The following is a 21,089-nucleotide window of genomic DNA, read 5'->3' on the forward strand; positions in this document are numbered from 1 at the left end:
TTTCACAGAGGAGGCAGGAGCGACTGTGAGGCAATGCAGAGCCCAGGGAGGCTGTGGAGCAGGGGTGAGCATGTCAGATCAGCGTTGCAGAAAGGCTGGATTCCTGAACTCAGCGAGATACACCAAGGTCTGGACTCTGACGTTTGGCCCTGATGGGCTCCTGTGCCCAGTTTGTTGAGGCCTCTTTTACTAACTTCAGTTTCCAGCACCTGCAGGTCTCCCTGAGGGCTCTTCTGGCTACCAGAGTTAAAGTCTCCCCCACTTCCTTCCACTGCCGCCAGGAGCCGGGGCTGCAGAGGGGGAGGCTGAGTTGCTTCCTGGTCACCGTTGGATGACACACCTGTCTCCTTCTGTCTTGCTCCCCACCCCACTGTCAGTTTTCTAGGGCCACCTGCTGGGTTAGTTTCCAGTCCACACTGTGACAAGTGGCCCCAAAGCTAGCGGCTTAATCTGTTCTCTGACAGTCCTAGGGAATGAGGAGGCCGCACAAGCATCTCCAGGCTAGACGGAGGGGTCGGCAGGGCTGTGCTTCTTTCTGGGCGCTCTCAGGGAAGAATCTGTTTCTTGGCCTGTTCCAGCTCCCAGAGGGCCCGCGCTCCTCCTTCACGGGGCGAGTCACTCTCACATCCCCCTGGCCCACTCTTTGCCTCCCTCTCCCACTTTTAAAGACTCTGGTGATTAGATTATCAACCAGATAATCCAGGATGATCTCCATAGCCTTAATCGCACCTGCCAAGTCCCTTTTGCCATGTGATATAACAGATTCACGGGGCCAGGGAATTAGGAAACGGACATGTTTGGAGACAATATTCTGTTGGCCCCACCTCTGTAGTAAACCATTTGCACCGAACCCTTACCCCAAGTCTGCTTCTGGGGGCCCAACCTAAGAACCCCCAAACCTTAATGTTGGTCTCACTCCCCTCCACGCAAGGCTCCAGGGCAGCCTTGACCCCCTTTCTCTGAGGGTCTTGGCAATTCAGCGTCTCAACAGACATCGGGTTTTGCTGACCTTTCACCTTGAATTACCACCTCTAGGTGCTGCCTCCTGACGCAGGCCTCGCCCTTGGAGTGTCTCAAGCCAGGACAGTCAAGGCAAAAGCCAGTCAGAGAATTGGAGCAGCATTCTGGCCTCAGTGCTTCTTGTTCTGCCACCTTAGGGGACTCACTGGTCCTTTCAGAGCCTGGGTCTCCCCACCTGACAAAGAGGGTGAGGGGCCTCCATGGATCACTAGCAGGTTAGAGAGCTGATGGGTGTGAAGGGCTGGCACACAGTTCTCAGGAACAAGGGCTGTTGTCAGTGACCGGGTAGCTCGAACCCTTTGCTAGCCCCCCCCTTACAGAAAATAGCAGCAGTGCATAAATACATGCTTCACTGCCGCCCTGAAGTGCCACCGCTTAGGGGCAAAGAAGTCTGTTTATTTGTTTGCTTCCTAGATACAAAGAACCAGCTGATTTCTCCAAGCCTGGCGCAACTGACAGTTGTCCCAGCCAATGCTGACGCTTGCGAAGGCGGCTGAAATTTTGGAGCGGCACAGGAGAGGACTCTTTTGAGGACCCACCAGCACCTAGGCTTCAAAGCCAAGAGCAGGCTCAGGCCCTGGGCCAGCTGTAAGGGTAGTGAGGCCAGATGGTCTCAAGACAGAAACTCCAACAGTCCCCATGAAACTATAAGTCAAGCTGCAAATGGGGCGGGTGTCTCCTGGATGGGGTGTGTGATTTCACAGCGATCTCCTTCACGCAAGGCTTCTGTAGCATCAGATCCAGCCCACTCTCCATTTGACCATGGAAATAAATCAGCTCGTGAATTTTGATGCTTCTGGCATTAAAATAATGTATTTCCTGTGAATATTGCTTGATATTTATCTTGATTATGTCAATAGACAGCTTTGTAGAGTTTTCTACCCTTTTTTCAAAAAGGGCTAAATAGGGGTTTATGAAATAGGAGTTTCCACATGTGATTAGATTGTCAGCCAGATAATCCTGAACGGATTTTGTTGTTTTGTTTTTCAAAAGATGAGTTGAAGGAACATCTACTTTGTAGGAACCACCGGGCAACTTGCAGCCAATTAGGTAACCTGCATCTTTCTCCATCTTCCTGCCCAGGACAATGGACTTGCCCTCCTCTGCGGTGGATACCACACTGCTGGGAATACTTGCGATAAGCCAGCGACTCAGCTGTGATGGGCCGTGAGAATGGTTCCCTGTGAATCCGTGAACACACTGGGCTTGGCACCGCAGATGGGAGAAGCCTGAGCTCATGGGAGAATGTGGGGTGAAGGGGCCAATCTTTGGAGCCAGTGATCTGAGCTCCTGTCTCAGCTCGGCCACTTCCTGGCTGTTCTCTACTTCTTGGGCAAGTTCTCTACTTCTTTCTGCTTCCAGGAAATCGGATCACAGCAGCACTGAGCTCATAGGGCTGTGTGAGGATGTGATGCACGACTCAGTCCACAGAAGTGCATCTGGCATGCAGTGAGTGATCCACAGATGTTAGTAGCGTTTTCACCCTGCTCAAGAGGCCTCCACGGCTTGTTAAGTAAATGGCAGGCAAACTAATCAATATAAGCACATGAGGACAGGGACACCATTTTGCAAATGAGGAATGAGGCTTAAAAAGAAACGAACCATAGCAGCATTATTCACAACAGCCAAAAGGTGGAAGCAACCCAAGTGTCCAGGGAGGCATGAGTGGATAAACAAAGTGTGGCATATCACACAACGGAATGTCATTCAGCCTTAAAGAGGAAGGATGTTCTGACATGCGATATGACATGGGTGAGCCTTGAGGACATGATGCCCAGTGAAATAAGCCAGTCATGAAAAGAAGAATCCTGCACGATCCCACCTACAGGAGGGCCCTGGAGCAGTCACACTCATAGAGGCAGAAAGTGGGACACTGGTTGCTGAGGGCTCGGAGGCGGGGAACGGGTAGTTAGGTTTCATGTGCACAGTTCCAGTTTGCAAGATGACAGCTGTGGAGATAGACGGTGGTGATGGATGCATAACACTATGAATGTATATAATATCCCTGTATGTTTAGAAATGGCTAAGATGGTAAATGTTATGTTACGTGTATTTTGCTACAATTAAAACATTTTTTTAAAGAGAAAGAAAGAATCCACCTTGCCCAGGTCCCTTTGCTGGGAAGTTTGAGACCCAGTTGGAGTGACTCCCCCGCACATACTTTTCCACTGTGCGTCTGTTGAAAGGGCAAAATTCAGGGGAATAGGGTGGCTTCTGGGAAGAGCACTGACTGTGTTATGAGGGAAGACACAAAAGGCGATCTGGGAGAGAGGAGAAACCAGTGGGCATGAAGTCAGGAGAATGCGGTGTCAGGGGGCTTCTGCTGTGTGAGCATAGGTGTTCCACTCACCCTATCTGGGTTCTGTGTCTCCACGCCTGCATGAGGGTAGGTCCGGAAGGTACCCAGACCCCTCCAGCTCTAAGGGGTGGGACAGATGAGTTGGGTGTGGGATGCCTGGGGACATCCTGACAGCTCCAGGAGGCCTGCAGATGCTTGCTGGGTGCAGGAACTCCCTACACCAGGATCCTTGCTGGTGCTGGGAACTGTCTTCTCCCTCAAGCACCTGCTGGGTACCAAGCTCTCTTCTGGGCCAGAATATCTTATTGGGGAGGACACGCAAGAGACAAGTAAATAAATAGGAAGAGATCTTATGAAGAAAGAAAGTACCGGGTAGGGTTTTTTCAAGGGTGGGCCCCACAGAGCTCCTGGTGGAGGGAAAGGCTGCACTCTGGCTGGGGGACCCCAGAGAGCCATCCTGGAGGAGGTGGTGTTTGGGCCAGGCCTTGAGCCTAGTTTCACAAACTCTCGCTGGGCATATACTGTGCCAGCCAGGCCGGAGCTGCAAGAGATAAAGAATGGATGGGCCGAGGCTTGTGGGGAAGACAGTCATGGCGGCAAGCCCATCACAATACAGGGACAGACAGGAGAGAGGGGACAGCAGCCCACCTCACAGGAGGTTTTTCTGGACAAAAGGACACAGGAGCTGGATTCTGGAGGATGAATAAGCTCGTCAGACTTGGAAGTGCACCAGCTTTGGGGAGAAGCAGGTGTGAAGGCCTAAGGGCCGATGGTCAATGGTTGGGGTGGCATGTAGCCTGCAGAGTCAGAAGACCGAGGGCTTGGAGCCAGGCAGACGGAGATTTGTAACTGGGTGACCCTGGCTAATGTGGTCCACTTCACTGAACCTCAGGGTCCTCATCTGCACAATGAATGGGAGTAAAGGTGTCACCTTGAGAGGGGTGGCATTTCTGGAGTGTATTCTGTGAGTATGAAGCAAGATGTTGTAGGGACAAAGGCAGGCTCAAGGGTGTGGGTTTCCTTTCTAGTTCCTCCCCAGCCTGCATTGTGAGAATCATGGTGCACAGGTAAAGGGAGTGAAGAGCCAGTCTGAGCCATTCAGCTCCTGGTTGAGCCACTTCACCTCCACTGGCCCCACCCTTCTCAGTAGAGCATCCCGTCTGGGACCCCAGAATCCCCACATGGAGGCTAACAGCACTGAATCTCCAAACACCTCCACCCAGCCCAGCAGGAGCCCTCTATCCTGGATGTCATGCTTTGTGGGACCTTCCTTCTGCTTCTGAAACTGGTGGCCAAGGGTGGGTGGAATTTCTGCTCAGGGTCAGAGTGGACCCAGATCCTCTCCATTTACCTCCTGAGGGATACCACTTAGCTATGGAAGCCCCAAGACCTGGGGGAGTGGGGGGTGGCAGAGAAGATGCCTCTGGTCTAGAGAGGCCGGGCAGGTGGCGTCCTGACTCTGAGGTCCCCCAATCCAAGCTGAAGAGCCCTTAGAATCGGCCACCCATCCAGCTTTTCCATGTGGGAAACAGAGGCTCTGTGAAGCACACCGCCCACCTTCGGCAAGCTCTGCGCCATGAGCTTTAGCTGAAGTCACTTCTTTCTGGAAGATGCCAGCTTCCTGCCAAGGATACTTAAACGTTATCATCAGATTAGGACACAATTGTGGCATATAAATATAGATATAATATCTGTTTTAATAGGTATCAATTCTACCCATTTTTCCTATAAATACCACAATATCATGAGCTGTAGCAACAATTGTCTTTTAGGAATGACCCAAATAGGGCTGTAAATCTTTGGTATCCTCTGATTTTTTTTTTTGTATCATTGATATAAAATCACATGGGCAACATTGTAGTTACTCAACCACCCCCATTATCAAGTCCCCACCACATACCCCATTACAGTCACTGTCCATCAGTGTAGTAAGATGCTATAGAATCACTACTTCTCTGTGCTATACTGCCTTCCCCATGACCCCCCTACATTATGTGTGCTAATTGCAATGCCCCTTATTTCCCTTCTCCCTCCCTTCCCACCCACCCTCCCCAGCCCCTTTCCTTTTGGTAACTGTTAGTCCATTCTTGGGTTCCTTCAGTTTTTTTCTTTGTTCTTATACTCCACAGATGAGTGAAATCATTTGGTACTTGTCTTTCTCCACCTGGCTTATTTCACTGAGCATAACACCCTCTAGCTCCATCCATGTTGTTGCAAATAGTAGGATTTGTTTTCTTCTTATGGTTGAATAATATTCCATTGTGTATATCTACCACACCTTCTTTTAACCATTCATTTACTGATGGACACTTAGGTTGCTTCCATTTCTTGGCTATTGTAAATAGTGCTGTGATAAACATAGGGGTGCATATGTCTTTTCAAACTGGGCTCCTGCATTCTTAGGGTAAATTCCTAGGAGTGGAATTCCTGGGTCAAATGGTATTTCTATTTTTAGATTTTTGAGGAACCTCCATACTGCTTTCCACAATGGTTGAACTAGTTTACATTCCCACCAGCAGTGTAGGAGGGTTCCCTTTTCTCCACATCTGGCCAGCATTTGTTGTTCCTAGTCTTTTCTATGCTGGCCATCCTAACTTGTGTGAAGTGATATATCTCATTGTGGTTTTAATTTGCATTTCTCTGATAATTAGCGATGTGGAGCATGTTTTCATGTGCCTGGTGGCCATCTGAATTTCTTCTTTGGAGAAGTGTCTGTTCATATCCTCCGCCCATTTTTTAATAGGGTTATTTGCTTTTTTGGTGTTGAGGCATGTGAGTTCTTTATATATTTTGGATGTTAACCCCTTGTCGGATAAGTCATTTACAAATAGATTCTCCCATACTGTAGGATGTCTTTTCGTTCTGCTGATGATGTCCTTTGCTGTACAGAAGCTTTTTAGCATGATGTAGTCCCATTTGTTCATCTTTTATTGTTTCCCTTGCCCAAGGAGATGCGTTCAGGAAAAAGTTGCTCATGTTTATATTCAAGAGATTTTTGCCTATGTTTTCTTCTAAGAGTTCTATGGTTTCATGACTTACATTCAGGTCTTTGATCCATTTCTAGTTTACTTTTGTGTATGGGGTTAGACAATAATCCAGATTAATTCTCTTGCATGTGGCTGTCCAGTTTTGCTTGGTATCCTCTGATTTCGATTTACTTATTCAACAAATGTTTACTTTGAGCAGCTGCTGTGTGTGAAGCCCTGTTCTAGTGGCTGGGGATGTAGCAGTGCACAAAGTAGATGGAGCTCTGCCTGTCCTCCTGGAGCTCACTGCTACAGCAGGGAGAGGGGCCATGGGCAAATCAATATGCCAAGAAACTTGTGATGATCAGTGCTATGAAGAAAAAAAAGCAGGCAACCAGTGGCTGTGTTATTTTATGACCGCAGAAGAGTTTTAGGAACATAATATAGTGGGTTGAATAGTGGCCCCCAAAAGATATGTCCACCTAGAACCTATGAATGTGACCATATTTGGGGAAAGGGTCTTTGCGGATATAATTAAGTTAAGGATCTTGAGATAGGGTCATCCCGGAGTACCCAGGTGGGCCCTAAATCATATGACATGTGTCCTTATAAGGAGAGGAGAAGACACAGACTCCCAGACAATGCCATGTGAAGACCCCATGTGACCACGGAGGAGAGACTGGAGTGATGTAGCCACAAGCCAAGGAATGTCTGGAACCAGCAGAAGCTGGAAGAGCAAAGGATTCCCTCCTAGAGCCTTAGCAGGGAGCGCGGCCCTGCAGACACCTTGATCTCAGACTTCTGACCTCCAGACTGTGAGAGAATACATTTCTGTTGTTTTAAGCGGCCCAGTTTGTGGTGATTTTTTACAGCAGCCACAGGAAATTCAAACACATGGCTTCTGACCCAGCTTGAATGAACTGAGGAAGTAATCACGCAGGTATGTGGGGGAAAGGCATTATAGGTTGAGGGAATAGAAAGTGCAAAGGCCCTGAGGCTGACAGGGCAGACTTGAGTAACAGCAAAAACCAATGTGGCTACTGCAGAGTGTGAGAGGGCTATGAGAGTGGGTCAGAAGGGGTGTGGTGGGAGGGCCTATGGGAAAAGTACTTCAGCCTTTACTGTGTACCATGGGACAGCACTGGAGGGTTTGGGCAGGAGTCTGACATGGTCTTTCACCAGATGAGAAGACCCCAAGTGGGTGAGGTGTGAGGCCCATTTTACATTCCCCCAAAAGTTGAAACCAGTTTTGAATGCATCTGCAGGATCACATGTTTTACTGAAGGTTTGGTGGGAAAATGGAAGAAGTTTCACAGCACCCAGCAAAAGCCACCCTCCTTCCTCTTTAAACATCTCAGATCCTTTTTGAATGCATTTCCCACAGAAGCTACTCGTTCTTTCTCTCCCCAGGCAAAGTCTCTTGCAGGCAAAAAAAGCCTTTTGCGAGCCCCAGGAAATGACACCAGCCCTCCCAGTTATCACAGCAACATTACCTCCCTGTGGTTCCGATTTTGTGCTGGACAGTGAGCAAGCATATTATGTAGATTATCTGTCTCCCACCGAAGTACACAGCCTAGAAGGTGGGTGCTATTATCCTCACACCCACCTTAGAGTTACGAAAGCAAGGCTCAGAGAGGGGCAGGGACTTTGCCCAAGGCTGTGCAGCCGACCAGAAAGGGAGCAGTCCTCTGCCCTTGGGTGTTAATGGGAACTTACCATCAACTAGACTGAACTGTAAAGCATCAGTGTGCACTTGCACATGTAGGAACTGGCAAGAGTCTCCATCAGCCCCGCTTTTGATCGGGTCCCCACAGTGGCCCTGGGAGTGACCAGGAGCAGCCAGGGGGATCAGCAATGGCCTACATGGCACGGAACTTCCAGGGCCCTGGGGTGTACCCCAGACTTACTGGGGCTCAGGCCCGAGACTCCAACTGTTGTCACCGCCCTCCTTGCCTACCCCCAAGACATGGCTGCATGAACGCACTCCTCAGCTCTCTTCGATGTATTGGCCCGGACTTGCGGGGCTGGAGGGACCCTTGGAGATTGCCCTGTCCAGACCATACCAGGCACCTCAACATCTACAGATCTCAGCAAAGTGGTCAGGTCATGCACAGATACTTCACTTATAAGTTACCCACCACTCCTGAGGAGGTCCGGCCCATCTCAGAACACCTCTGGCTGTTTAAAGTGGAAAGAGCTCAAGAAGGCACAAAGATGGCCTGGGTGCTGATGCTGGCCCCAGGGACCTGGGACAGTCAGTTTACGTCTCTGAGCCTCAGCATCCTTACTTGTAACATGGGGGCTAATGGGTGGTGGGTGAGGTGAAATAAAATAATATAGGCAACTAATGTAATACAATACTGTTGTCAACTACCCTTCAATAAAAAAAAAAAATAATAATAATAATATAGGCAAGCACATAGTAGGTGCTCAGTATACCTTCCTAGAAGTCATATCCAGGTGTAGTAAGAGTACTAAATGCTTGCTCCCTGCGCAGGGCGTGCATTATTTACCCTCTTTTACAGATGAGGAAACTGAGGTTCAGTGACCACTCAAAGCTGGACAGCTTTGCCCAGAGTCCAGCTCCTGACAATGTGTAAACTTGTAACTTCACATGAGTCTCAGATACAGCTGGACATGAAGGGCAGACAGTCACCAAAGGGTTCTCCTCTGTCTCTTTCCTTCAGAGGTTCTGGGAGGGCACATGGCACTGATGGCTGTGTAGGGCAGGGGCAGAGGCCCAGGAGGGGGCATAACCCGCCCAGGGTCACCCAGCAAGTGAGACTCAGGACAGGGGGCTAACTGCTGAGTGGAGACCTTGCCTTGTGGGCCTCTCGGAGCTGAGTTCGACCCAGCACCAAGACCTGAGCCCCCAAATACCTCCAGAACCAAGAACTAGTCTCCCTCAACTTTGAACCACCAGTGCGTGAAGCGCAGCGAATATGCTTGTAAGTCCGGGGAAAGGAAAATACCTCTAAAAACTGAAATCAGTCAAAGAGAGAAATAAAGTTTAAAACCCGTTTATTTCTTATAAACTGCAGTCTGGGCCATCTCTCTCTCCTGCTCCAGCAGCAGCAAAACTGCCTCCCCCACCCCCACCCCCATCCCCCACCTCTCAGGTACAGATAAGTCCTCCTGTTGCCCAGGTAATTACCCATTGATATGGAGATGAACTTCTCCACCCCTGAGGAATGATGCAGATGCGCTAAAGCCATACTTCTCTCCACCCTTGAGCACCTGTTGATATGCAGATGTACTAAAGCCAGGCGAGATATTCTGGAAATATTACAATTTTACCCACAATGTTCAATCCATGTGTGGATTAGTTCATGAATTAGTTAATATGTGGAATAGTTAGATGAATTATTCCACAGCACATTTGCCATAGCTTCACACTTCCCTGTTACATACTGCACTGTGAATAAATTCTAAACTCCTTGCCAGAGCCTACAAGGCCTGGCTTCATCTGTACTTTGTATACATACAGACACAGACACACACAGACACACAGACACACACACACACCACCTCTCCAATATTATCTGGAAGCCTCCAGCCATGCCAAACTGCTTTCAGTTTCTCAGTGCATTATGACCTTTTCCACCTCAGGACCTTTGCATAGGATATTCCTCTGCCTGGACACTACCTTCAGCCTCCCGTCCCCTACTCACCATGAAGATCTGGGTCTTTCTCATTCTCCAAACTTCAATCTGAATTACCACTTCCTCAGAGAAGCCTTTTGTGGACACCATAGCTAAGGAGATTCTCTCTGTTTGTTCCTTCTTTTCCTATTTATCACAGTTAGCAATGGTATATTTAAATTTTTCATACTCAGTCTCTATCCTTAGCTTGTCAATTCCATGGAGCCGTGGTCGCTTTATTTACCAACAACTACCAAGGGGCTAGCACAGTGCCTGCCAGACTGTGCTTGGAAAAGTTTTGTTGAAAGAATGCACAGAAGGATGGGAGAGAATAAAATGAGATTTGGGATTGATAGGGACCTGGCTTTGTTTCCTGGTCCCAGCACACACCAGTGAACTACAAACTTGTGAAAATTACTTCAATCTTCTGAGCCTCAGTTTCCCAATCTGTAAGACAAAGGTAGTAATAGTCCCTCCCTTCTTGAGAGGATTAAATGAGACAGTGTGTGTAGTATGCCAGATCAAGAACATAATAGGTGTTATGGGTTGAGCTGTCCCCCCTAAAAAAAGATATGTTGGAATCCTGATCTCCAATACCTTGGTGGCTTTATTTGGAAATAGGAAAATTTCCTATATATTTAGTTAAGAAGGATGGGCCCTAATCCAATATGACTGGCATCCTTATAAGAAGAGGAAGAAGGTGGCCGTGTAACAATGGTGACAGAGACCAAGTGATGCGTCCACAAGCCATGGGAGGCTGAGAATGGCCGACAGCAGCAGAAGCTGGAAGAGGCAAGGGAGGATTCTTCTCCAGTTCCTTCAGGGGGGCACATCCTCTGACACCTCCATGTCAGACTTCCAGCCCCCATTGCTGTGAGACAACAAATGTCTGTTGTTTAAGCTCCCTGGTTCAGGGTCTGTAAGTCCAGGGGGAGGAAATCCTCGGGCAAAATACCTCTAAAAACCGAAATCAGTCAAAGGGAGAAATAAAGTTTAAAATCCATTTATTGCTTACAAACTGCAGTCCAGGCCGTCTCTCTTTCCTGCTCCAACAGAAGCAAAACCGGCCCTCCCCTCACCTACAAACTGCAGTCGAGGACCATCTCTCTCCTTTGCTCTGGAGGAAGCAAGCCCGCAAGCAAGCCAGCCTCCTCACCTTAACCTCTCAGGTTCAGACACGCCTTCGGTTGCCCAGGTAATATCCATTGATATGGAGATGAACTTCTCTCCGCCCCTGAGGATATGCAAATACCCTAAAGCCATACTTCTCTCCACCCTTGAGTGTCTGTTGATATGCTGATATACTAAAGCCAGGAGAGACCTGGAAATACTACAATTTTACCTACAGGGTCCTTCTTACAGAAGCCTTAGGAAACCGATGCAGAGGGTCCTCAGCAAAGGTCAGGCAGTGCGCCTCCAGCTTTTTGTGCTCTACCAGGGTTCTCTGTTTATGTACATGTGGTCCCTAGTCCCTGGGAGACAGTGTGGTCCTCACAGGGTCTATGTCCAACTCACTCAGCACAGTGCAGGTCCAGGATGCTTATTAAGTGTGAATGGAACACATCAGTACCCCTGGAAAAGCCTTGTGCACTGGTGTTTGGAAGAGAAAGGCCAATTTCCTGTTATCCTTGACTGGCTGGGAGCAGCCCCACCTTGTGCATTGGAAGAAAGGTGCAAGAACTTGTCTGGCCCAAGACGTGGAGGTAAATGGAGAGGATCTGGGTCCACCCCAGTTTCCCAGTGGTGGGACCTGCTTCTCTGAACAGTGGTCCCTCCTATGCCTTCCCAGGATCCTCTTCTTGGTACAGCGGTGGGAGTACCCCCTCTGATGGAGAAGAGTGGACAGCTACCTTCTGGCTCACCTTCTCCAGTCCTTTTACTATCACATGGATGGAACATCTCCTACAGAAGGCCTGGCTGCTGTCAGCCGCTGGTAAGCTATGCTCTTGGTTTAATACCTTTATTAAAAATCACTTCCAAGCCCTTTGCATGCCAGTAGCCTAGATGCAGGGTACTCTGGGGTATGCGTGAGCTAATCAGTGCATAGGAAACCACATGCATTGTTGTGTATTATCAGTAATGACATCAGGGCTGAGGCCGGGAGGTCAGAAGGGAGGTGTGGTCAGTGTCCAGCCTCAAGATCCTATAAAGGGGTGTCAGCCTTGTTTCCTCCCAGCCCCACTAGGAGGGGAGATTCCCCAAACATGGGAAGGGGATTCATGACCCGGGGAGCCAAATCGAGGACTAGTGCTTGCTGCCAGAGGGAGCTCTGCTTGTTTCTGTTTCAGAGATATGGAAGCCAGCCCAGAGAGAGGAGGTAACTTGCTCAAGGTTGCATAGTTAGCGAGGGCGGCGCTGCACTCACCTTAGTCTCTGCATTTCTGAAGCAGATCCAAGAGGGCAACACCGTGGGTGGGGGGGCACTGACTGTGTGGGGAAGGCTGAGTCGGCGGGGGCACGCTGAGGTCGGGGCCTTGGCCGTGATGCAGGAGCAGGTCTGGGCCTCAGAGCAAGGTCAGAGGAGGACACAGAGGGGTCCTTCATCTCCGTGTTAGTTCAGGCAGCAGAGTGAATGCAGCTGCCCCAGGAGCACGCTGTGTGATGGGAAGAGGCAGGAAGTGAGGATGGGCAGGGAGGAGGGTGGCCCAGATGGGCAGAGCAGGCAGGAGCTGTGTGTGTGGGGCTGGCGTTCAGTGCTGGTGGTACACAGCCACTGTTCTCACCCTCTCCGTGGATTCACTCACCCACTTGCACCAACCCTCCGAGACATATACTATGACATCATGCCCATTTTACAGATGAGGAAACTGAAAGGCTAAATAGCCATGTCAGCAAGCAGAACCTGGCTTTAGCCCAGCATTGCAGCCAGTGTTTGCCCAGCATGCTACCCTACCTCTCAACTGGACAGTGTCAGTGATACTGTTGAGCATCCTTGCAGGAGCAGGGAAAGGCCATCAGCTCTTGGAGCAAATCTGAAAGAATGATGAGACTTGATGTTTACATGGCATCTTGGAATCTACAGAAGTACACCTCTGCTTTTGTTTGGCCCCAAAGACAACTGAGATGAGCAGGATGGGCTCGCTGTCCCTCCATCATTTCATATACTAGGAAATGGAAGCCCTGTGAAGGTCAGTGAGCTACTCAAGGTCATACCCCGAGGCTGTGTCAGAGGCTTGACCTCAACTCTTCAGATGCTGGAATAGTATTGGCCACTCCTAAGAGGAGGCTGTCAGGAGGGGCTGCATGCCAGAGAGAGTAAAAGAAAAGGCCTTGAAGGAGGGGACAGTTGACCACCTTGACTGACAGAGTCCAAGTGGAGATGAAGTGTTAAAGTCCTAAAAGAGGGTCTTGGTCCTGGGGGGAGGCAATAAGGAGCTTCTCTGGCCAGGGTCTTATCTGGGCATCATTCACTGAAAAGCTGACTCAGGATGGACTTCAATGGAAACAGCATGGCACTAAACAGTAGCAGGAGCAGAGCTACAGTCAAATCCTGGTGCTTACCACTTAGTGGTAGTGTGGCCTGGGTCAAGCCACCTCACTTAGTGCTCCCAGAGTCTCTACCTGCAAATGGAGATAAATTCCTGGCTGCTGGCTATTAGGGGGTTAGGACAAGGTGAGTAAAGCCCCTGGCTTACAGCCGGAGGTCAGTGAACAGGAGCTGGTATTGCTGGTGTTGAATGACAACTAAAGTTTGTATATATTCTTTTATTTTTAAAATCAGGCTTTATTTTTTAGAGCAGTTTAAGGCTCACAGAAAAACTGAGCAAAAAGTACAGAGAGCTCCCTTATTCCCTGTCCCCTCATGACCTTCCCCTTACATCACAGTGTAGCTTCATTGAAATTGTTTACATAGTTCAAATTAAAAAAAAGAACAGGAGGAGTCTTTTGAAATCTTCCTAAGTCCCTTGCTGTGCAGAGGGAAAGTGAGGCAAGGTCACAGAGCCGAGGAGGCTTGACTCCTGCTTTCTGTCATCCAGTATGTGCCGGAAGGGATCCCAAACCAGACTGGCCTCATCCTGTGGTTCAGTGTACAGACTCGTGGTTACAATACCGTGGTCCCAGCTGCCATTGGCCTGAATCCTCATTGGCATCTAGAACATCTAAGTCATAGGGCACTGGAGGCTGTCATATTCTCCCTGTCACTGCCCCTCCCAAGGACAGGGGTTAAAGAGGCTCGACAGGTGGTCCTGAGGCTGGTGGAATGAAATGAATGATTGAGGACATACAGAAAAACCAAGAGAGCTTCTCTTTGGAAAAGCTTTTAGTGGGACTCCTCCCCTTCCACACTAACTAAGCCTTAAGGACAGAGTCCTCTGGCCTTCTTTGCATTTCCTGGGGATCTTAGCCCACAACAGTGAGCAAGCTATTTAACTCTGTTACTCTGAATTTAACTTGGTTGACTCAGGAGCTTCAACGAAGGTCATGGGCAGTGTGCACCCTAAAAAGTTCAGGGTTCATGCTTGACCCCTGTTGTTGGTTGCACACACCAGCATGGATTGGCTCCTCTCCATCACTCACCTACAAACTGGCAGGCCCTGTGGTGGCCGTGTTAACACCTCCGACAAGATGCTCTCCTGGAAAGTAGGTCCTGGAGCCAGGGGTGAGAGTCAGGGTGGGGAGGTTGAACTTAATGGGTAAACAAACACACACAATCAAGATAATTTCAAATACTGATAAGAACTACGAATTAAAAAAAAACAGAGTGGTGGCATCATGACTGGGAAGGTTGGCAACTCTAAACTGGGGATCAGGGAAAGTGTCTCTGAGCAGGTGGCATCGTACCTGAGCCCTGAACCAGAAGGAGCCAGCAATGGGAAGCTCTGGGGAGAGAGGATCCCTGAAGAGGAATCATTAGGTGGAAAGGCCCTGAGGCTGGGGTCAGCCAAATCTTCTAAGACTTTTATCAAAACAAACAATATGAAGGACAAAAGGGTATTTTGTTAAGGAAACAAAGTTAACAAAGGCACTTTCATTCTTTGATATGTAATCTTCCCACCACCTCCAAATTTTACTAATCCTACTTAGCTTCTACAGTCTAAATACCCCTTCCTCCATGAAGCCTTCTGGCTTCCCTAGTTTGTGGCTTTATAAAAACTGCTCTGTGGCAAAAGGAGAGAAACAGTAAACTGTGTTTGTGTGTTTGTGTGTATAAGCTATAAAGCTGCCAACTATTTCCTTTTTTCCGAAAACATCTGAGATACATTGTTACTATTTTAATTTGTTGCTGTTAATAAATCCTTTCCCAAATTTAGGTGTAGAAGGCAGCAATGTGGCGAAAGCTGGCCAATCTTTGCAAATCCCCCGTTAGGGGGGAAATTTCAGTAGCCTGTGAAATCCCAGGTCTGGCGGCATCTGGGAACTGCACCCTTAGCTCCATTACCTGTCCAGTCTTTGCTCCCAGACCACCCTGATTTCCCCATACCCTCTCCTACTCTCCTTTCCCTTTTCAGGGTTTGATCTCCAGGGGGCAGAGCCACCCCTGCCTGCCATTAGCCAGGCCCAGAGCAGGTACTCAGATGTTGATTGAATACATTGTGATTCATGGCAAGATACATTCAACTGAGATGAACTTCAGAGAACAAAATTGTGATGAGGTGAGAGAGCTGTGTAAAGGACCCAGATCTCAGAGCCAGGATCGTGGGTTCAAGTCCCGCCTCCCACCAGAGGCAATGTAGTTTAAGGGAGTCAGAAGCCCTAGACCGCCCTGGCCCCCACTAGCAGCAGAGCTTAGGCGAAATCGCTTTTACTTCATGAGCCTCATTTTCCTTGCCTGATGTGGGGATAGTAATGCCTTGACCCAGGAGTTTACTGCTGAACAGAAATGTTTGCTGAAAGACACTTTGTAGGCAGACTGTAAATCAGAGTTCGTTGTTGTCCCTCCAGCACCCAGCACGTGGTGTCTGTTGCCCCTTCCCAGTGGACACTTCTGCTTTTGCCTGGAGCCTGGGAGCTGGCGAGAGAGCCCTGCTTCCCAAGCTCAGAGCAGAAAGGCTCAGCGCCTGGCGCCTAGTGGGTGTCGATTGATAAATCAATGACAATGACCCCCGCGGTCACTCCCCTCTCTGGACCGGTTTCCGGTTTCCTCTTCGTCAGTAGGTAATCATCCTCTCTGGTGCCTATCCTACTTAATTATTTGCTTTTTAAGGGCAGGACTAGGAATCACATTTAGGGAAGGTGGGTGGGTGTGAAGAGACTTTGATTAAAAGGTTAGTTCACATTTTAGGTTCCCACTTCCGAATGTTCCAGAATTTATTTTTGCCTACTTAATAATAAAAAGGAAGCCATGTAACACTTTTTTAGCTTGTCTTCTGGGGTTTCTTTAAAAAAAAATAATAAAGTCTTTCTTTTAAACCGCCCACTCCAGCCATCCCAGGACGCGGCGAGAAGCGGGCGCAGACAGGTGGAGCGCGCGCCCCGGAAGGCGGAGGCTGCACCGGCCGCGGGTGGGGCGGCGCTCGTCTCCCCCGCTGTCCCCCGGGGGCCGGGGCCTCCGCGAGGCCGCGCGGAGTGTCGGGCCTCTGCGACGAGCAGCCCCCCGCGCCCTTCCTAAGGAGCGGCTCCTCTTCCGCACCCGCACACGGAGGGGGCTTCCGCTTGCAGCCCTCCCAGCTCCCAGCGGCGCCCTCGCCCGCGGCAGGGCTCGACTCCCCCGGGGCTCCGCGCCTGCTGGAGGGGCGGGGCCGGTGGGGCGGGCGGCGCTGATGTAATCCGTGCGTGGCGGAAGGATATGGAGCGCGCCCGCCTGGCGGGGCGCTGAGGCCAGTTGCCGGGTAACGGAGCGGAGCGGCCGGTGCGCCGCCTCCCGCCCTCCGCCGAGTGGCGCCGGAGCCGCCGCCGCTTTACGTCAGGCGCAGGCCAGGCCGCCGGCGCCGCAGCCCCGGAGCCGCAGCGAGAGGAGGCGCCCGCCGGCCGCCGCCGCCCGGCCGCTCGGCAGGTACCGCGGAAGGGCCGGGGGAGGCGGGCAGCGAGCGGGCGGGCCGGGGGTGGGGGGCCGGGGGAGGCCGGTCCGCGGGTGGCGGGCCGTCGCGATGAGTCCGCACAATGGGCCGGCGGCGCCCGGCGCAGGAGCGGCTCCCCGCGGGGAGTGCCTGCGGGGCGCGGGGCCCGGGCGGGCGGGCGGTGGGCGCGCGTGGCGCCACCCGCTCCCCTCCCCGTGCTCCCTCCCCTCCAGCATTGTCCTCTCGGGCCGGCCGGGAGCCGCCGGGGGAGGCGTGCGTGCGTGCGCGCGGCTCGGCGAAGGTTACGGCCGCCGCGGAATGACAGGCCCGCGGGCACCGAGCACCCCGCCGCCGGGCCTTTCGGGGCTCCGCCTTTCGGGGCTCGCGGCTGGCGCGCGGAGGGTACGGCCTCCCGAGCTCCCGGCAGCTCGCCTGCAGATCGCGGCAGAGCCGGTCTGACCTCTTTTCGCTACCTTCCAGTTTTCGCCTTCGGTGGGCAAGCTACGGAGACTTAACCTAGGGGAAAGTATGGGCGGTTAACAGGGCAGGGGGCGCGCGGTTCGTTGGAATCGTTTAGCGAAATGTGTTCCTGCTAATAATCACCCAGGTTGGATCTTTGGAAATCTAGGTTGGGTACTTCGTCCAAGTTACTAAGAATGAGTTTTACATCTCAGGGTCTTTGCCTGTTTAGAAGGAGGAGGAGGAGGGAAAAAAAAAACGGTGGTAGAAGATTGGGGACGAGTTGGAGGCGAACTGTTTTGATAATAGGTGATGCTGTGCATAAAACTGTACAGTCAGATCCCCAGGTTAGGTTTCTCCTAGGTAGTAGAAGACCCCCGCCACAACACCTTGACCATTTCGTAGACTTTGAATTTAAGCGGGGGAAAATCTACCACTCTGCGTCTTGAAGGTCAAATACTCTCTCCTCGGCTGTTTTGGATGCATCCATTCTTAAATGGGTCTCAGGGTCTTTATGCCATTTTTTTTTGTGACAAAAACTATTCCCAAAAGTGAGCCATTGCAAACCTATAGGTAAGCTCCTTGCAATTATTACTTATTATATTCTAGATCCAATTGCTGTGCTTGCTAAATAATGCATTTTTAATAATTCAGAAAATAGTTTATTACTTCAGTTGGGCACAGGTACCAGTTTTTAATGTAAGTCTGTGCCATCAGTGAAATGCCAGTTTGGTCAATGGAACATTGACTAAATGGGAAAATACTACTCTTATACATGTAATTCCATAGGAAGTGAGGTACAGATTTTTTTTTTTTTAAAGAACCCTACGTGTGTTTAACATGGCATTAACATAAGGCAAATCTGTAACTATTTTAAGGGTAAATCTGCATATTAACGAGTTGGAGTAGAAAGCATTTAGGAAAATTGCATGGATTTTTAGCACTTCTCTAATGATATTGTAGACCATTCTGCTTTAACTGTAGCACTTTTCAAAAGCACTAGGGTCGATTTTTATTTTGCATTCTGTTCCTGGGTTTTCTCCCTGTTTTAGCAGCATTTGACTTATAGCAGTTAATGGCTTCTGAGCCAGTTCTGTGTCTGTAAAGTGGGGGGAGTGGTGATACCTGTCACATTGTGACATCCTCCACAATAGGATTGTGGGGATGAACAGATGAGGGGAGACATGAAATGATCCTGTTAACATTCAGTTCGTTTTGGCATACGAGGTTCACGCTAGTGTGCAAAGCCACGGATTCCCTTCTTTGCTCATGCTTTGTCTTCAGATTCCCCCCACCCCTTCCCATCCCTACTTTGCCTGGTTGCCAGTTTTCTTTCCTATATACAGATCAGATCTTGTCAGTCTCTGGCTCAGAAAGCTTCTACGACTACCTGTTGTTTGCAGACTAGACTCCAGACCCACCAGCATCTCATTTTCCAGCCCCCTCACAGTCTGGCCCCCATCATCTCTGAGCTTTACCTGTTCTCCTTGTCACCTTCTTGCACTGTCCCACGGAATAGGAGGACTGTATTCTTGATTCCCTGAACATGCCAAGGTACTTAATTCCTTTGCTTAAATCCTTTCTCTGATTGCAATGCCCTGTCTCACTCCTACCCACTCCATTTCTTAAAAATCTACATCTAATTTTATGCCCTCTCTGGAACCCTTTGGCAGTCCTGTGAATGTGAATTACTCTTTTCTGCAGTTACAATCCTGCGTTTTTACTTTCATTATTGCTGTATCACATTGTATTGTGCACGTTTAATTCTGGCTGTAGTGACCATGTATTTTGTCCCCAACACCTTAAACATTAAAGGGTTCAATGTTTGCTAAATAGAGTCAAAGTTTGTAATCTGCGTTATGTAGTATATTATTATTATGAAGTATTTGAATGGCAGACAGCAAAGTACCAACCACATCATTAGAAGTGGCCGTTTTATGTATCTGTATCTAAACTTTCAGGGTCCATGAGCCTGCACTGCTGATGTGAAGGCATTGCACTCCATCTCTTGGGTAGAGGGAATCAGAGCACACATTTAAAAATCTTCCTTACCTTTGAAATAAAATTGCACTCCCAGCAGATTACATGCTTTTTGTTGAAAATGTTTTTTGCTTTGGGGTTTTTGTGGAATTGTATTATACTCCTAAAAAGTAATTTGCTTTTTGGGAGGCTATTTAAAGAACATTATTCCTGGGTTCGAAAGACTCAGGTTTTTCTCTTGACTCATCTCTCACCTCCTGGGTCACCGTGGGCAGGTTGGTTAAATCTCCTGGACTTCGGTTTCTTTCTTTTGGGGAATGAGAACAGTCTGTCTGCAATTTTTGCTTTGCATTTTCAGTTAAAGTGGCTATACTCTGGAATGTGTCCTTGTTCAGATACAAAGTAATAAGGTATCTTACTTCACAGCACATTCTTTCTCCTCCTTACCCAGACTGGAAACATTTTGAGTCTTCCCTTTCTGAACCAAGTTCAGGTAAAAGATTTTTACCAAGTCAGTTTCCATGTCCCTTCCACTGACCTTTTTCTTAGTGGTTCCTCTGCACCTGCCCTCCCGGGCCCTTATCAGTCCTCACTAGATTGTTACTGCAGGCCTGATGGCTAGTCTCCGTCATCTCCACCTTCTCTGGTCCTCCCCACTCTGTTACCAGGATTATCCCATATGTAAGGCAAATCCTGTTATGTGCTGCCCCCTCCCCTGACCAGGTATATACCAGAGGTTCTCAACATGTCCCCCTCTTCCATCACACCCATGACTATGACCTAGGTCTGTCAGTAGGCTTGCTCCTACAAAGAGTTTCACCTTGGAGGACTACCACTTGGCCCAGTTGAGAGTTAGTGTTAAAGGGTTAGGAAATCATTCCAAGACCTGTGCCATCTGGCCTCGTTGAACTTTCAGCTTCATCTTTTACTGTGTTGCTCTTGTCACTTTGTATTTCAACATTAGACCTCTGGCCACTTTCATGGTTGTTTGTCCAATTCCTTTACTTTGGAATGTCCTTTGTGTCTTTTTCTTCTATCAAAAGCCCTAATACTGAAGGCTTGGCTTAAATGCTTCTGTTTCTGTGAAAGAAGCTTCTCCTGACGTTCATTCAGCATTAGCTCATTCTTCTTCTGCTTAGTGCTTGACTGGTGGCTCCACTCAGCTGTAATTTTTCCTTTTGACTGCTTAGTTTATTCTTTGCATGGATGTTTTCCTGGATTATAAACTCCCTGAGGGAAGAGAGGAAAATCTTACCCTTTGCTGAATCCCTCCAGTGTACAGTGTAGTCTTTACATAGACCTATGTAAAGGTCCGAATTGACCGAATCAGCTCAGTCTCTTATGTCAGCAGAGGGGTGGTAGGGTTGGGATGGCTTTATATGAGAGCTTTACGAATCTGCATGACGTTTCAGAACAGGGCTCGGCACATAGTAACTGCTGAGTAAGTGGCAGCTTTTAGCTCTTAGTTGGAGCAAGTGTAGAAAACACTAGAGGTTGGGCAGGTATCATGATGGCTTGTATGTGCTGGCTTCCAGTAACAATGTTCGAGTTACTTCTGATCTGTGTATGTAAAGAAACATCATTTGGGCTCTCCAACTGCACCTTGGTTTTTTCACTAGTTTTGAGAAGAAACAGAAAAGTGAGTATTTGGTTGGAAAGGGCTTTTGCACAAGCACATTCATGATCGTGGTCCTGAATTATTCTGAAGACAGGCAAACCTATTTGTGAATCAGGTGTTTTGCATGTGGCCTAAGAGTCATTGGAAAATGGAATTTGTCATATTTTA

The 21,089-nt window shown here is 49.2% G+C and overlaps 1 protein-coding gene across 7 annotated transcripts in view; it reads left to right on the forward strand.

The window, feature by feature from the left end:
* The first annotated feature begins 16,663 nt into the window (after positions 1–16,663).
* LOC118930278 (TBC1 domain family member 14) overlaps positions 16,664–21,089 on the forward strand; it is a 220,129-nt gene continuing 215,703 nt past the window's right edge. For 2 of the 7 annotated variants that reach the window (XM_057501984.1, XM_036921362.2), the window contains exon 1: positions 16,711–16,860. The gene's annotated coding sequence lies outside the window, so the exon portion shown is untranslated. Of the gene's footprint in view, positions 16,861–21,089 lie in introns of all 7 variants that reach the window. The other 5 variants (XM_057501982.1, XM_057501985.1, XM_036921367.2 and 2 more) reach the window with 4 other exon arrangements.

Source organism: Manis pentadactyla, chromosome 5 (genome assembly GCF_030020395.1).
Source record: "Manis pentadactyla isolate mManPen7 chromosome 5, mManPen7.hap1, whole genome shotgun sequence".
Classification (NCBI taxonomy): domain Eukaryota; kingdom Metazoa; phylum Chordata; class Mammalia; order Pholidota; family Manidae; genus Manis; species Manis pentadactyla.